Source organism: Dipodomys spectabilis, unplaced genomic scaffold, assembly GCF_019054845.1.
Source record: "Dipodomys spectabilis isolate Male_0828 unplaced genomic scaffold, ASM1905484v1 ptg000147l, whole genome shotgun sequence".
In the NCBI taxonomy this organism is placed as follows: Eukaryota; Metazoa; Chordata; class Mammalia; order Rodentia; family Heteromyidae; genus Dipodomys; species Dipodomys spectabilis.
The window spans coordinates 11672580-11691359 of NW_024870824.1; positions in this window are offsets into that span (position 1 = coordinate 11672580).

The window sequence follows — 18780 nt, forward strand, 5'->3', positions numbered from 1 at the left end:
CCAAAACTAAACCAAGATGAGTTAAACTATCTTAACAGGCCCATATCAAGCATTGAAATAGAAACAGCAATAAGAGACCTCCCAGCTAAGAAAAGTCCAGGACCAGATGGTTTTACAGCGGAATTTTACAAGGCCTTCAAAGCAGAGCTCACACCAATTCTCCTCCAACTCTTCAATGAAATTGAAAGAGAAAGCTCACTACCGAACACATTCTATGAAGCCATCATAACCCTCATCCCAAAACCAGGCAGGGACTCATCAAAGAAAGAGAACTATAGACCCATTTCTTTGATGAACATTGATGCAAAACCTCTCAACAAAATTTTGGCCAACCGACTTCAACAATTCATCCAAAAAATCATACACCACGATCAAACAGGATTCATTTCAGGGATGCAAAGTTGGATCAATATACGAAAATCAATTAATATTATTCATCACATCAACAGGAGCAAGAATAAGAACCACATGGTTATCTCAATAGACGCAGAAAAAGCATTCGACAAGATCCAACACCCCTTCCTGATGAAGGTTTTGGAAAAATTAGGAATCCATGGAACATTCCTCAATACAATAAAGGCTGTATATGACAAACCTACAGCCAGCATTATACTCAATGGTGAAAAACTAAAGCCATTTCCTCTTAACTCAGGAACAAGACAAGGATGCCCACTCTCTCCACTTCTCTTCAATCTAGTATTAGAATACCTAGCTACAGCAATAAGACAAGATGCAGACATAAAGGGGATCCAAATAGGGAAAGAAGAAATAAAACTCTCCCTCTTTGCAGATGACATGATCTTGTATTTAAAGAATCCCATAGACTCCACTCCCAAATTACTCAAGCTGATTCAAAACTTTGGCAAAGTAGCAGGTTATAAAATTAACCCCCCAAAATCAATGGCTTTTCTGTATGCCAACAATGAGAAAAGTGTGGCTGAAATTAGGAAAGCAACTCCATTTGTAATAGCCCCACAAAAAATAAAATACCTAGGAATTAACTTAACTAAAGAAGTGAAGGACCTCTATGATGAAAACTTTAAAATCTTGAAAAAGGAAATCAACACAGAACTTAAAAAATGGCAAAACCTCCCATGCTCCTGGATTGGAAAGATTAACATCGTGAAAATGGCAATACTTCCCAAGGCTATCTACAAATTCAACGCAATACCTATCAAAATTCCACCCTCATTCTTCAAGGAAATAGAAGAGGCAATCCAAAAATTCATATGGAACAATAAAAGACCCCGAATAGCAAAAACGCTCCTCAACGGAAAGAACACTGCTGGAGGAATATCAATACGAAATTTCAAACTCTACTATAAAGCCATAGTAATCAAAACAGCTTGGTATTGGCATAAGAACAGACCTCAGGACCAATGGAATAGAATTGAAAACCCAGAAATGAACCTACAGACCTATAGCCATCTAATCTTCGATAAGGGAGCTAAAACAATAGGATGGAAGAAAGACAACCTCTTCAGTAAATGGTGCTGGCAAAACTGATTAACTACATGTAGAAAACTAAAGCTAGATCCTTATATATCACCCTGCACCAGAATCAACTCCAAATGGATCAAAGACCTTGAACTCAAAGCAGACACTCTGAAAACATTACAGGATGGAATAGGAGAAACCCTGGGTCTCCTTGGCTCAGGCCGAAATTTTCTGAATAGAGACCCGGAAACACAACAAATCAAAGAAAGGTTGGACAAATGGGATTGTATAAGGTTGCAGAGCTTCTGAAGGGCAAATGACATAGCTAGCAAGATCAATAGAAAGCCCACGGATTGGGAGAAGATCTTTACTAGCCATACAACGGACAAGGGTCTCATATCTAAAATATACTTGGAACTCAAAAAATTAAACCACCCAACAACAAATCCTCAAAGAAACAACTGCCCAATAAGTAAGTGGGCGAAAGACTTAAAGAGAAGCTTCTCTGAAGAAGAAAGAAGGATGGCCAATAGACACATGAAGAAATGTTCAACATCCCTAACCATAAAAGAAATGCAAATCAAAACAACATTGAGATACCACCTCACTCCAGTTAGAACGGCAAAAATCAAGAACTCTAACAACAGCAGATGCTGGAGGGGATGTGGACAGAAAGGAACCTTACTTCATTGTTGGTGGGAATGTAAACTTGTTCAACCACTTTGGAAAGCAGTATGGAGGTTCCTCAAAAGACTCCACATAGAGCTCCCCAATGACCCAGCAATCCCACTTTTGGGCATTTACCCAAATGATCACAAACAAGGCCACACTAAAGCTACCAGCACAACTATGTTTATTGCAGCATTATTTACCATAGCTAAGATATGGAACCAACCCAGATGCCCCTCAGTAGATGAATGGACCAAGAAAATGTGGTATATATACACAATGGAATTCTATGCCTCCATCAGAAAGAATGACATTTCCCCATTTGTTAGGAAATGGAAAAACTTGGAAAAAATTATATTAAGTGAAGTAAGCCAGGCCCAAAGAAACATAGGTCCCATGGTTTCCCTTATTTGCAATATCTAGTATAGGTATGAGTCAAGCGGAAAAAGTCAGAGAATGTGATGTTAGGAAAACAAACCCTCAAATATGTATTTTAATGTTTTTGTTTCTTTCATGCATGTGTTTCTAACGCATTTATAAGATTATTTCTTTGTTACTTTGTATGTCCCTCCCCCACACTGTGACCCCCGCTTTCACTATATTTGATGTCAGTATAACATGTGGAGGAGACGGGGACAAACAAGTTGTTTAAGGATTCAGGTGGACCTGTTGCAACAATGAGAAATACAAAATGTCATGTCAAAACCAGCTTTACAATGTCGGTGGGGAGGGGAGGGGGGGTATGATTGGGTGGGGGGGAGGGGGGAGGCTGGGAAGGGAGGTGAAGGGTAAACAAAGGAGGAGGCTGCAATGCTTGGTAAGAAATGTATGCATTATCCTGCCCATGTAATTGTAACCCCTCTGTACAATATGTTCTCAAATAAAATAAAATAAAATTAAAAAAAAAATGAAAACGAAAAAAAAAAAAAAAAAGAAATGTCGAGGAAAGAAGGTAGGACAGTAAAAGTCAAAGGGCTACTAGGGAGGGAGAAGTAGAAAAGCAAAAGAATGGAGAGAAAGAGAGACAATATAGGAAAGATAAATAGAGGCAAAGTAGAAAATTAAATGGACATATTGCAATAACATAATGGAACCTTTTACTTTCTACAATTAGCTGATTTATTGTTTTAATAAACACACATGTGAACATGATCAAAAACTAGATAAACTTTATTTCAGAAAAGTTTGATCTGCGTACTGAAAATAAACAAGAATTGTTAAGAATACTTCAGCTGATGGAAGGAAACTTTTATGCCTATGGGATAAAGATGAAATACAATACATGCAGAGTATAAATTAATTGAAAAATATCAAGTTATACACATTACACATCGTAAGAGATGACAAATGTTGAAATTTACTCATTTGTTTTTGAAAATTTACTCAGAGAGAGAGATAGAGAGAGAGAGAGATATCTTAGACAAATAAATGTAGAATAAAAAACCAGAAGAAAGATTTTAAAAAGAACAAAAGAGGGAACAGCTAGTGAGTCATGCCTGTAATCTTAGTTAATCCGTAGGTAAAATCATGAGGATTGTGGTTCATGGTCAGCCCAGGAAAAGTAATAATGAAAAGAAATTATGGGAGACCCTTCTCAGAAGAATTACCTGAATGTGACAGTACTTGCCTTTCATCTTAGCTATGGTGGAAAGCAAAACTAAGAAATTCGTGGTTGAGACTGGATCATCCAAAAAGTTTGACCCTATCTCAAAAATTAACTAGAATGAAAAGAGCTGCAGGTATAACTCACATGATAGAGCACCTGTGTTGCAAGCGCAATGCTCCAAGTTCAAATATCAATACAGTACTACAAAAAAAAACAAAAAAAGCAAACACACAAGCACACAAAAACAGACTATTTAGAAGTAAACTCTGTTGCTGTGGTTCATTTATTTTCTTGTCATTTGCTCGTTTTTATAGGCTAAAACTATTATTACATTAATTTACAATTGACCTTAGTTTTATTAGATAACAGGCTAACTTGATTGTTTTCTTCGAAATAAATTGTATATATGTAATATTTATAACAGGATGTTACTGGATTCTTCTACTTAGACAAATACTGATACAAATTACAATATTTATAATAATAATAATTATTATTCATTATTATTAACATACTCATTATTATTAACATACTTACTGGGTTTTCTTTTTTGTGAAAGGAACAGCTACATCTACTTATCTAACAACAATCTCTAATATCATACGGCTTTTATTAACTTAGTTCTCATTTTGTATATATATATATATATATATATATATGATAATTTATATCATTGGGTCTAATCTCATTTCTTCATCTTTCCTACTACCTAGGGTACCTCCTACTTCATTTTCTAGTTCTGTGTATTTGATCTTATTTTAAAAAAAACTTCCACAAATAAGTGAAGTTGTGAAGTATGTTTTCCTTTCTGTGTCTGCATCTGGCTTGTTTCACTGTGTTGTGTACACCAGTTTTATACAAAATGTGACAAGACAGAAGGATCTCTTGTTAAGTGTGAATAATGTTCACGTGTGTGTATCTCATTTTATCCATTCTCCTTTAGAGAACACTTAAGACAACCCTATGTCTTGGATATTACCATGTCTTGGAGATTAACATGTAATGCTGTAAAAAACTAGGAGTTCACTCATCTTTAGGAGTTGTTGGTCTCATTTCCTTTGGGTATATGACTGGAAGAAGGAATGCTGGACTTCTGGTAGTTCTATTTGATTTTCTTGGCAATCTTCACACTGTTTTGTCTGCTGACTATAGGTAGTCTACATCCTCACTGATGATTTACTAGGGTTCCTTTATGTCCAAACTCTAGCCAATACCTACCTTTAAGCTCTTTAATATGTAATTTATCAATTAATTTATCTGATAAGGATTTACCTTTAAGCTTCTAACAGGGAGTGTGGTGATATCGCATAGTAATTTTAATTTGCATTTCCCTGATGATTAGTTATGTTGGGCACCATGTTACGTATTCTGGGATATTTTTGTCTTCTTTGTAGTGTGGTCTGTTATCGTAATTCATTGTTTTTCTACTGGATTGTGAAAATTTTTGTGTTTTTTTTTTTTTAGAAATCAACACATGATTAGATATGTGCTTTCCAACTATCTTCCCAGACTGAACGTGGCATTTTATTTTTTAGATGCCATATCTAAACCACTGGAAAGGTTAAAGTTAAGAAAGTTTCTCTTAAGATCTCTTCTACAAGTTGTAGGGTTTTTGTATTTTCATGTCTTAGCTTTATATATTTTATAAATTTTGGGATGATTTTTTGTGTATAGTTTAAAATAAATCCAGCTTCATTTTTTTTTGCTTGTGAAAAGTCAGTTTTCCTAGTACTATTTATTGAAGAGATTATCTGTTTTCTCATTTTGTCCTCTGAACACCCTTGCTGAAAATTAACTAACCATAAGTGTTTGGATTTATTTCTGAGCTCTCTGTTCTGTTCCATTGGTCTGTGTGTCTGTTTTCATGCCAGTACAATATTTACTGTTCTGATTACTAAAACTTTGTAATGCAATTTTAAATCACAAACTGTGATGTCTTCAACTTTGATTTTCTTTCTCAGTGTTGCTTTGGTTATTCAATGTTTTGTGGTTTCATGCAAAATTTAAGATTGTTTCTTCTGTTTCTGTGTGTGTGGGAAAGTGACATTGGAATTTCTTAATAGGGATTATGTTAACTATGCATTTCAGTTTGGGTAATATACTAGCTTATTTTCTATTGTCCATAGTACAGGCTGGGTGAGCTATAAAGAAAACCCATCACTCAGACTTTATCCACAATGGCTGAAAATAAGGCCAAGAGAGAGAGGGATATACAGCCCCTCCCCCATCTTAGTAAGGTGCTGGTATTTATGATATAGGGTTCTTTGCCCTAGAAAAACACACTGAGGATCTGAATTTGATTCTGGCCCTCTTCCTGGCAGAGTTCCACAAGGGCATAGCATAGCACCCATACTTGCATACCTCCTTGTGCCTGGGCTTTGTCTCTTAGCAAGCTGTTAGTGCTCAGTTCTGAGGCTCCACCCAAATTACTTCATCTAAGCCTAACCATGTTTATCCTCTTAATAGCTCGTAATGAAGATTCAATTCTAAAAATAAAGATGTTCACCTGAGCAGGTCATGAGTATTTAAAAAATATTAACTCTTTTTATTTGAATACATGGGATAGCTACCTATTCATTTGTATATTCTTCAATTTCTTTCATCAGGTTTTTGAAATAGGTTTCAATATATAGATCATTCAGTACCTGATTAATTTATTCCTAAGTACACATTTGTTTATTTTGGTAATGATTATTTTATTTAGTCTTTATGTCTGTTATTATTTGTTTATCAAAATGCTAGTGAGTTTTTAGACATGGTCTTTATCTCTGAGTGCTATAGCACAAGGATCAGCGCCTTGCCAAGATGAGGGTGGGGTTGTATATCCCCTCCCATGCCTTATCCTCAGCTGCTGTGGATAACATCAAAGTGATAATCGCTTATTCCATCCATTTACTAATTATTTGATCACAAAATAGACCCAGAAGATTATTCTCTGTTTTAAGCCACCAATGGGGTTGAATGATAATGGCTGAAAGATATACACCCCACAAGAAATTTATCATCCAAGAGACAAAGTACTTTATTTTTTGTCGGTTGTGGGGCTTGAACTCTAGATCTGAGTGCGGTCCCTGAGCTCTTTAGCTCAAGTGCTCTACCACTTGAGCCACAGCACCACTTCCAGTTTTCTGGTGGTTAATTGGAGATAAGAGTCTCATGGACATTCCTGCTCCAGCTGGCTTTGAACCACAGTGCTCAGATCTCAGCCTCCTGAGTAGCTAAGATTACAGGCATGAGCCACATGTGCCTGGCACAAAGTACTTTTAAGTGACATAAGAAATCCAACTGAAGCTGCAAAGTAGAGAGATAATATAAGAGCTTGCACTTGTAATCCCACCTATATCTGAAGATTGAGGTTCAAAGTCAGTCCAGGCAGTAAAGTCCATGAGAAGCTCATCTTCAATTAACTAACAAAAAGCTAGAAATGGAGCTGTGGCTTCAAGTGTTAGATCACTAGCCTTGAGCCCAAAAGCTCAGGGACAGGTGGCACCCATGCCCTGAATTCAAGCCCCAGGACTGGCACACACACACACACACACACACACACACACACACACACACACACACACATACACAGATACTATAAAAGAAAAAACACATCAGTACAGTCTATATTAAGCAGCCCCCCAGAGGCTGGCTCACTTTTTATCCATTTGAATATTTTATAAGTATTTTATTGTGAAAGTACTGTACTGAAGGGTTACAGTTACATGAACAAGGTAATGAGCACATTTCTTATCAAATATTGTTGCCTCCCTCCAGCCTAAATTGTAAAGTTTGATTTTCTACATATGAAAGCTACCAGCACAACTATGTTTATTTATTTATTTTATTTTTTTGGTTCCTGTCGTGGGGCCTGAACTCTGGGCCTGGGCGCTGTCCCTCAGCTCTTCAGCTCAAGGCTAGCGCTCTACCACTTGAGCCACAGTGCTACTTCCGGCTTTTTTCATTTTGCTTATGTGGTGCTGAGGAATCAAACCCAGGGCCTCAGGCATGCAAGGCAAGTGCTTTACCACTGAGCCACCTTCCCAGCCCCACAACTATGTTTATTGCAGCATTATTTACCATAGCTAAGATATGGACCCAACCCAGATGCCCCTCAGTAGATGAATGGATCAAGAAAATGTGGTATATATACACAATGGAATTCTATGTCTCTATCAGAAAGAATGACATTGCCCCATTTGTTAGGAAATGGAAAGACTTGGAAAAAATTATATTAAGTGAAGTGAGCCAGGCCCAAAGAAACATAGGTCCCACGGTTTCCCTTATTTGCAATAACTAGTATATGTCTGGGACAAGTAGAAAAGGTCAAAAGTTTTATAAATATGACCAGATAAGATGAAGTTAAGCGAAATGAACCCCAAGATAGGGACACAAGTGGTTTTTTATTTCTTGCTATTGTTTCTAATATATCCATAAGGTACCATGTGATTTTTTTTGTTGCTTTGCATGTTCCTCCCCCACTGTATTTGATGTTGGTATAATTTGGGGAGGGGAAGGGAAAAAACAAAATGTTTAAATAGGGATACAGGTTGACCCATTGCAACAACAAGAAGATACTATGTTGAGATTCATTTGAATTTTTACGGACCTGTATCTTAGCATCAGAATTCTGAAAGTGAGAAAAAAAAGACAGAAACTTATCAGATAAATGGAGTCTCTTTGGACCAAAATTCCTTCCGGAATTTTGGCCATACAGGTGACTGAAGATAAAGGAAACTCTCTCCCATGGAACGTCCCATATCAAGGCTACCCAGATAGGTGAAGGCCAAGGTATATGCAAGCTTCTCAGATGGAAATCCCAATGATATAAAAGTAGAATCAACTTTGAAGAATCCATAATCTGTTAAATGCATATTTAAGTCATTTAATGTCTAGAGTTATTTCTACTCCAAGATTCCAAATGGAGATTTAGTTTACATTTCATTCCTTTTTCACCTTGGATCTCACACAGGAAATGAATGTTCCTTAAAAATAATTAAGACTGGAGCTGGTTTTGGGAAAATATTAGTGCAGATTTTGTGAAAATAACCACTTTGTTCTATTTTAATTCAGGGTAATACCAAATAACCCCAATGGTGGTATATGATTACCTACTTTTCTAGCATTTGTCTTATAAAATAATGTTTTTAAAATGATTTTAATTGGCTTTATGTTCAATTCTAGAATTGGGAAATATTTCATGACATTAAATGGACAGACTAGTGTTCCTTCTAGACTAAAATTTTAAACAATTATCATTGTAGAAATGATATTTCTTTTTTTTTCAAAACCTGGGCTGATTCTTTATTTTACCACTACTGACAAAGCATCATGGACTAGACATGTTCATAGATTGGCTTAGATAACTTTGTTGCTCCTAGCTATGGAGCTCTGTCCTTGTTAAGGGAGACTTCACAAAGCTTTGAGATATAGGTATAGTTAAAAGCCATTTTAGCAGCAACTCCTCTAAGTTGGGAAACAGAAGTCACTTTGCTTTTAGCCGGATTTACTGGATCACTTTGTGCTGCAGTCGGTTCTTAATGTGGTACCTCTTGGCCATACTTAGAGGGATATTTCCCTTTTATGTGGCACAAAGTGAACACTAGGTTTGCATATGCTTTCTTGTACTTTAAAATAAGGTTAGTTTAACTCGAATTTGGTTAAATATTCATAAGAGAAAATTTCAGCCTACTGAAATTTATACGTAAATGAAGGTTAATCTGTTTTTTTACACAAAGAGTAAAAAGGGGCTGGGAAGGTGGCTTAGTGGTAGAGTGCTTGCCTAGCATGTATGAAGCCCTGGGTTTGATTCCTCAGTGCCACATACACAGAAAAGCCAAAAGTGGCACTGTGGCTCAAGTGGTAGAGTGCTAGCCTTGAGCAAAAAGAAGTTCAGGGACAATGCCCAGGCCCTGAATTCAAGCCCCAGGACTGGCAAAAAATGAATAAATAATTGTGTGAGAGGGAATGGGAAACCCTGGGAGAGAGAAAGAAAAAGTAGTAACATTGTCTAAAAAGGAATGTACTTATTACCTGACTCCTGTAACTATAACTCTTCTGTACATCACTTTTATAATAACATTTTTTTTTTTTAAAGGAGTGAAAAATAACTTTATTAATAATTTTAACAGAAATTTAAAATAGCACGTCCATATTTTTATTACATAATTTCCTGCCATGTGCATGTATATGTACAAACCCACACAGAGACCTTACAAACACATACACACATGTACATATGTGTACATATATATATACATATATATATGTATATATGTATATATATATATATACATACACACAAATGTACTGCCTGAACTGGTGAACATGGCATTCATGAACTTGGAACACAAAGTTTTAAAATCTTACTCAAGATTTTATAATATATAATATAATATATATATTTATAATATATATATATTTATAATATATATTTATAATATATATATATTTATAATATATATTTATAATATATAATAATATATAATATTATATAATATAATATATATTTATAATATATATATATTTATAATATATATTTATAATATATATATATTTATAATATATATTTATAATATATAATATAATAACATTTTTTAATGAAGAAGACCATGACTCTACATGTTAAGAATCTTGTGAAACTACTATAGCTTGACTTTGATTTTCTTCATTCAGGTCAGGACCTAACACATTTTGGAAAGAGGGCAAAGATGTAGAGGTCTTCAATATTTTTTTTCTATTTGAAAGAATTTTTCAAAAAATTCTTGTCTTTAAAGTGTAATTTACTGAAGAAATAAGTATTAGAACTGCCATGTATTCTCTTTATGCATACATGTTGATTTTGTGTCCTACTAGTTTACAAAATTCATTATTAAGTGTGTATATTTGGGGGGATATGTGTGTGAGTCTAAGAAAGGCAGAAGAGGGGATAGAGAGAGAAATCTTTAGATTTTCCACATATAGCAGTATGGTATAAAAACAGAGATAATCTTACTTCACCCTTTCTAATTGGATACATTTTATTCCACTTTTGTTCTTGCTAGTAATTGTATTACTAAGCTGAACAGAAATCCTAAGAATAAACATGACCTGCTATATATTAGATATTGGTAGGAAAACTTTTAGCTCTTCCCAATTGATGTTATCTGTCATTTGTTTAGACTTTATAATTTTTCTTATTCTTATTATATTATGGAACATTCTGTCAATACCTAGAACATTAAAATTTCAATTCAAGGGAAAATGCCAAACTTTACCAAATGGTTTTTGATTGAGATGATTTACAATTTGAGCCACAGGTCCATGCTTGTAGTTTTTGCTGGTTAATTGGAATCTTACAGATTTTCCTGCCCAAGCCTAGCTTTAAATAGTAGTTCTTAGATTTCACTCTCCTAAGTAGCCAGGATTACAGGAATGAGCCACCCAGCAGTAGTGTGGTTTTAATAGATCAGTTTTACTGGGTTGTTGATCCTAATCTGTTAGTATTTTATTAAATGTTTTGTATCAATGTTCAGCAAAGATACTAGTTTATGGATTTCTTTCCTTGCAATATCTTTGTAGTGAGTTGAAGCTGACCTCATAAAATGCATTTGAAAGGACTTTTTGTTCTACCTCTATTTTGTTTATTTTTTGTTTTTTAATTTTATTGTCAAGGTGCTGTACAGAGTACAGTTACATACGTAAGGTAGTGAGTACACATTTCTTGTCATACTTGTTACTCCCTCCTTCATTTTTCTTCCACTTTCCCTCTCCCCCACTCCTACCCCCATTGTACAGATCATTTCCAACATACTGTCTTGTAAGTATTGCTGTTGTATTGGTTCCCCCTTAGTCCTTTGTCTCACTATTTTGTCCTTCCCCTTCCCTTCTCTAGTTCAGATAAACATATATACAATACCCAGGGTACCAAAATCAAATACAAGGACAACAGGGAATAAACCATGGGGGGGGGGGGGGCGGGATACAAAAGAAAAAAGAAGTCATGAAGTACATTTGTAACAACAACAAAGAAAAACCTCTTGTATCCATGTCTTGTAGTTCATTTCACTTGATTTCCCTCATTGTAATAATTAGTATATGTCTAGGATAATCCTAGCAGATGAGCAGCATAGCTCAATAGCTCTGTACATATGACCATATAAGATGATGCTTAGTGAGACGAACTCTACCTCTACTTTTAAGAGATTTAAAAATTATTCATAGTAATTTTTCTTTGGGTCAGATATGGTGGTTTTTGTCTGTTTTACCAGCTACACGGGAGGTCATAAAATGATAAAGTATTGAAGAAAGCCCCTGGGAAAGAATGATTCTACCTGAAAAGTAAAGCAAAATTTGGCTGAGACAGTGCATCAAGTGGTAATGTCCCTGTTTAGCATGTGTGAGACTCCCATACTGCCAAAAAAGTTGATAAAAATATTTATTCAAAATTTGGAGATAATCCATAAAGCCACCATGTCTTGGGTATTTTTTGATGGAAGGGCTGTAATTTTAACTTCAATCTCTTTGTTATTGTTCTGTTCAAGTTTCCTATTTTCCTTTTCAATCTTTGTAAGTAATATTTTTCTAGTTTTACTGTTATAAAATTTGTTGGAATATAATTTTTAAAAATCTCTTACAATCCTCTTTATTTTTGACATATCAGTTTTAATGTCTTCATTTTAATTTCTGACATTACTCATTTGAATCTTCTCTCTTTTTTCAGTTACATTAGCTAGGAATTTGTCAATTTTTTTCAAAGAACAATCCTTGGATTTATTGATTTTTTTTTCAGTAGATTTTTGGTTCTCCACTTGATTTACTTATGCTCTAAAACTCATCACTTTCTTCCCTCTGCTAACTTTGTGTTTTGTTTTTGCTTCTTATTGTACTGCCTTGAGGTGTAGGGCTAGACTATTTATTTGGAAGCTTTATTTGTTACATAAAATTTCCTCTTTGATTTACAAAATTAATATAGCTTTAGGTACATCTGATAGGATTTTATATACTCTTCATTCCATTCTAATTTGTCTAGGGATGTTTTTAAATTCCTGATTTGGTTTAAATGTATCTTATTGGTTCTGCTGAAGCAATTTGTTGGATTTCTTCATAGTTGTGTAATTTTCAAGATTCCTTCTGCTATTGGGTTTTACTTCATGCTGTAATAAAAATAGCATTACTAGGTACAGTCTCAAAAGTCTTGAATTGATTAGTACCTACTTGTGTGTGTTGGGAGTAATGTATATTTTTTTGCTATTGGATGGAAAGTTCTATAAATATTTGTTAGGACAATTTGTTTTAAAGATCAGTGCAAGTGGGGCTGGGAAGGTGGCTCAGTGGTAGAGCGCATGCCTTGCATGCCAGAGGCCCTGGGTTCGATTCCTCAGCACCACATAAGCAAAAAGAAAAAAAAGCCGGAAGTGGCGCTGTGGCTCAAGTGGTAGAGCGCTAGCCTTGAGCTGAAGAGCTGAGGGACAGCGCCCAGGCCCAGAGTTCAGGCCCCATGACCGGACCCCAAAAAAAAAAAAAAAAGATCAGTGCAAGTCCAGAATTTTCATATTACTTTTCTTTCTTGTTGGTATCTCCATTGTTAGAAGCTAGCTATTGATTTCCCAGGTAATGTATTCTTACCTGTTTCTTCTTTTATGTCCATTAATATTAATACCAAATATCTCAGAACTTTAATATAATGTGTGCAAATATAAACATATATATATATTTGTTTTTTTCCCTTGAAAACCTAACCTCTTTATTACTAAATAAGAAGACCTGTTAATTTTTCTTTATTTTTCTTTTGTTTGCTCAGTTGAGTGACTTTAGTTTTTCTATGAGTCTAGTAAGTTTTTACCTGGAATCTTCTATATCTATGTATAAAACCTCTCTGTCATTTAATTGTTTGCATGAGATATCACTTTCAACATATATGTGGATCTGGAAGCTCAACAAGTTTCTTGTAAAAGGAAGTAGTTGAATCATGTCATTTTGGACCCAATTATAACACTCTTTATCTTTTGATTGATGAATTTAATCCATTTATAAATTCAAGTTTATTATTAACAGCTAAGAACTTGATCCTGATATTTTGTTAACTCTTTCAGTTTGTTCTGCCAATTCTTTATTCCTTTCTTACTGCCACTGTGATGTGGTGATTTTATATTTGGTTACATTTTGATCCATTTCTATTTCTTGTGTATCTGTTGTCATTTTTCCATTGTAGTTCTGACGGGATGATATGAAAGTTTTAGAGTTATAGTAGATTATTTTAAGTAACTTCTGTTAAAATTCTCAGGAATTTCTTTTTACATAATTTCTCATTTATATATAATTTTGTGGTTACAACTTATGTCTTAGTACATTGCAAATTTTTAATAGCTTATTGTATCTATAATTATTTTTACCTTTTTTTTTTGTTGTTGGTCATGGGGCTTGAACTCTGGGCTTGGGTGCTGTCCCTCAGCTCTTCAGCTCAAGGCAAGAGCTCTACCACTTGAGCTACAGAGTCACTTCCGGTATCTCTAATTATTTTTTACCACGTTGAATTTTAATCTTCATAGTAAAGACATGAAAGAAGTACACATTACTATTACAATAATATATTTTCTTGACTTTGACTATGGACTTAACCTGTATCACTGCGTTTTATACTTACATAGATTTTCTTGTTAGGAATTATTATTCTTTCATTTCAGGCTAAAGGACTGCATTAAAGATTTCTTGTGATGAAGATATAGTGGTTGTAAAGTCTTTTATCTTTTCTTGTCTGGGAAAAACTTTATTTCTCTCTTTGTTTTTGAAGGACAATTTTTCCCAATAAAATATTCTTTCTTCACATTGAATACTTTATCTGATACTTCTTGGCCTGCAAGATTTCTTCTGTAATTCTGCTAAGGAATTAATGAAGATGTCATTTCATTTTACTTGATGCTTTTCTCTTGATGCTTTGAAATTTGTAACTCACTATTTTGCATATAGTAGGCCAATTTATCTTCAAACCTGTTTGAGTATCTTTGCACTCATGGATTGGGATTTCTATACCTCACTCAATACTTAGAGAAAAGTTTATCGATGTTATAATTGAAGAAGCTTTTTATAATTTTCTCCATGTCTTCTCCTTGAACACCTTCCATAGGGGCATGAGTTCAGTTAGTAGTGTCACATAAGTTTCATAAACTTTATTTGTTCTTTTCCACTTTCTTCCCTCTGACCTAGTTACTTCAAAAGGCCTGTATTAAAATTCATAGATTTGTTCTTCTGTTTGATGTAGTCCTCTGTCAAAATGTTCAATTGAATTTTTATTTCATTCATTGAGTTCATCCACTACAAAGATCTATTAGATTCATTTTTAAATTTTTAAATTAAATGTCTTTTAAGTTAACATATAAAATCATAAAAGTTGTACCTACTAACAGAAAAGATGTAGACAACATGTATATATTGCTTTTTTGGGGGGTTGGTTTTGGGGCTTGAACTCAGGGACTAGGCATTGTCCCTGAGATTCTTTTGCTCAAGACTAGCACTCTACCGCTTGAGCCACAATAGCACTTCTGTTTTTTTCTGTTTATGTGGTGCTGAGGAATTGAACCCAGGGCTTCCTGAATGCTAGGCAAGCACTCTGCCACTAAGCTACATTCCCAGCCCAACATGTATATATTTCAATACACGTATATATTATATAATGCTTAAAACAAATTATACCTAACTATTGCTTCAAGCATTTATTATCCATTTATGGTGCAAATATTCAGCACCTTTCTTGTACTTTTTGAGGTATGTAATATATTTTTGTTTCTATAATCATCATACTGGGCAATAGCATTTCAGAATTTCTTAGTCCTATGTAATTTTAACTAGTAACCATTAATATATCTTCTCATATCCTTCCTTGCACTCTTCCCCATCCTCCCTGAAATCAGGACTCTACTAATAACATCCACAACTATATTAGACCCCAGATAAATGAGATGATATGGTACTTGTCTCCTCTTATTGTGCTGGTGTATATGTGCCTTGTACATTTCATTTAGTATGAAATCTATTTTCATTACTTCTAGTATGATCTCCAATTTTATCCATGTTCTTACAAATGGCATGATTTGGCTGGGAATGTGACTTAGTGGTAGAGGGCTTGCCTAGGATGCATGAAGCCCTGGATTTGATTCCTCAGTATATAAACAGAAAAACAGAAAAAGCTGGAAGTGTACTGTGGCTTAAGTAGTAGAGAGGTATCCTTGAGCCTAGGTCCTGAGTTCAAGCCCCAGGACTGGCCCCAAACAAACAAAAAACAAATGGCATAATTTTAACTATTTCAGGGTTGATTTAAATTCAATTAGTTATATGTACCACATTTTTTAATTCAATCATTAGTTTCTCCACAGTCAGACTGTTTCTATTTCTTAGTTACTGTGAATAATACTGTAAGAAACATATGAATGTAGAAGTCCCTTTGATATACTGAAACTATTTCTCACTCAGTAATAGGTTGCTGGATTTCAGTGATTTATTTTTTAATTTTCTAATATATCTTCATATTGTTTTCCATAAAGCCCTGGTTTAAACTCAGATCCTAAGAGCTGCTTAATTTGAATAGTTATGGACTCTTTTGTCAATGAGAGCCCTAACAGTTTAATGTGCCACAAACTTCTTCATGCTAGGACAAGGCCACTAGCAGTTACGGCTGTTGTTGGATATAGGTGAAGAAACAAAAAGTAGATTACATAATTGCAGCTATAACCAGAGACAGCACACTCTCCCTACAGTAGGAATCTTTCCTAGTCCTTATAGACAAGTAAAATCTTTCCTTTCCAAAACTACTATAAAAGAAAAAGAAGAAAATGCTTAGAATTGGAGATAATCATGTTTATTGAGACAAGACAGGGTCAAGGAAATATCACATGTTCTCATGTATAGAACTAAAATGATGATGATGATAGCAGTAGTACTCATGGTAATGAGACATGAATGTAGAACGTTCTTACATTTTTCTTTTTAAATTTTTATTTTATTATCTTTAATGACAAAAGAGTTGCCATTCCACAAAGTAGTTTATGAATACAGAGTCCTGATCAATGTCAACCCTATGAATATTTTCATCCCTCCCTGCCAAACCCCCTTTCTTCACTTTCTTAGTTTTGTAGGGTTAGCATTGAATTTTTTATTGCACTTTCCTCCTTTTTTTTTTTTTTGTCAGTCGTGGGGCCTGAACTCTGGGCCTGAGCACTGTCCCTGAGCTCCTTAGCTCAAGGCTAGTGCTCTACCACTTGAGCTACAGCGCCACTTCTGGCTTTTTTCTTTTTGCTTATGTGGTGCTGAGGAATCAAACCCAGGGCCTCGTGCATGCAAGGCGAGCGCTCTACAACTGAGCCCTCTTCCCAGCCTCTTCCTTCTTTTTTGAAGACAGCATAATGAAATTGATGAAATATTGCTTGAAAGGGAAATATCAAAGTGAGATTTGAGTGAATTTGGTGAATTTGTTCAACATGCACCATGTACTTGTGTGAAAGTATCAGAATGAACCCTTTTTTTTTCTCCAAATGTATGCTATTTCCAAAGAACCCTACATAAATAAATAAATAAAAATGAGTAAGTTAGCTGGGTGCTGTTGGTTCAGTTTTGTTATCTTAGCTACACAGTTAAAGATCACAGTTAAAGCCAGTCTTGGCATAAATGTGGAGCCCATCTTAATCAATCACTGGATGTGCCTATTATCTAGCAATGTGGGAAATCTAAATAGAAGGATTGTGTTCCAGGATAACCTGAGCATACAAGAGAGAATCTATTGGGGAAAAAAGTAAAGGAAAAAAAAAGCTAGATTGGAGTTCAAGGGGGATAATACCTGTTCAGTAAGAGCCAGGTCCTGAGTTCAAATCCCCCTACTACCCTCCCAAAAACAAGAAGGAAAAAAGAAAAGAATACTTACTTAGAAAAAAAAAAATCTCCCCAAACCAAAACTTGAGCAAGGCAACCATTCCACTAATGCATAGGAATTAATATAAGGACATGAGAAAATTTAAAAAGAAGGGAATAGGATCAAAACAAGGAACTCAAAGTAATGATCTTAAGAAAATATGCTTGTTGGGCACCAGTAGCCTATATTTCTAGCTGCTTCAGAGTTTGAAATCTAGAGGATCAGAGTTCAAGGCCAACCTGGACAGAAAATTCTGTGAGATTTCATCTCAAAAGTAACCATCAAAATTCCTGGCTGGAGGCATGGCTTATGAGATAGAATACCAGCCAAACAAACTGAGCAAACATTAGGTCATGAGTTCAAACCCCAGTACCAGAAAACAAAAAAACATTCTTATGGTGCAAACCTAGGTAAATTCCAGATGAGGACTCTGTAAGTCCTACTTGAAAAGCCTGGAGTGCTTATGAAGATCACTTGTCCTTAGTAGATGATAAAAACATTTTTTTCCCTGATTTATCCAGCAACCAAAATGCTGAAAAGTCTTCCTTGTTTTGAAGATCAAAGATTTTATTCTTACTAGGTAAGCAGTGCTTGTACTGTGGCTGTTATTTTCTCACCTTTAGATCCAGCAGGAGCTTTCCAGGTGACTGTGACCTTGACACTCATTGTTTCATGCCCAACAGGCTGTATTTATAGCTCCCATCATGTGCATGACCCCTGTCTGTAATCATTTCATTTCTATCTTCTGAAGTATAAGTGGACAATTGGATCATCTCTGTCGGGTCTTTGTCCCTTCCATGAAAGACGGTGGGGTCCGAGGAAAGGTAAGTGCAGCTGCTCCCCTGTTCCCTAGCTCCCTTAGCCCAGGAGACAATCAGATCTAGTGGGGAGTCAAGTCAAGCAGGAAAACTCGTTTATTAACACACAGCAAGCACTTTTTAAAGCAAAAGAGACTGGGTGGCATGGGAGGGGAGGAGAAGGAACCAATCACTGTAAAGGTTACACCCTTTCGCACACCTAAGCAAAACGGGCTAGTTATGCACTGAATGTAAAGCAAATCGGGCTCTGGCCACTCAACTCCCTCTCAGCGCCGTCTTTGCTGCCCATGTGCTCCACACATCTCTGTTCTTCAGAATCAGCAGTGGGATTTTTTAGACATAAAGTGAGGCAGTACCTTTTTATAAAGTGAGGTCTTGCTTCACTT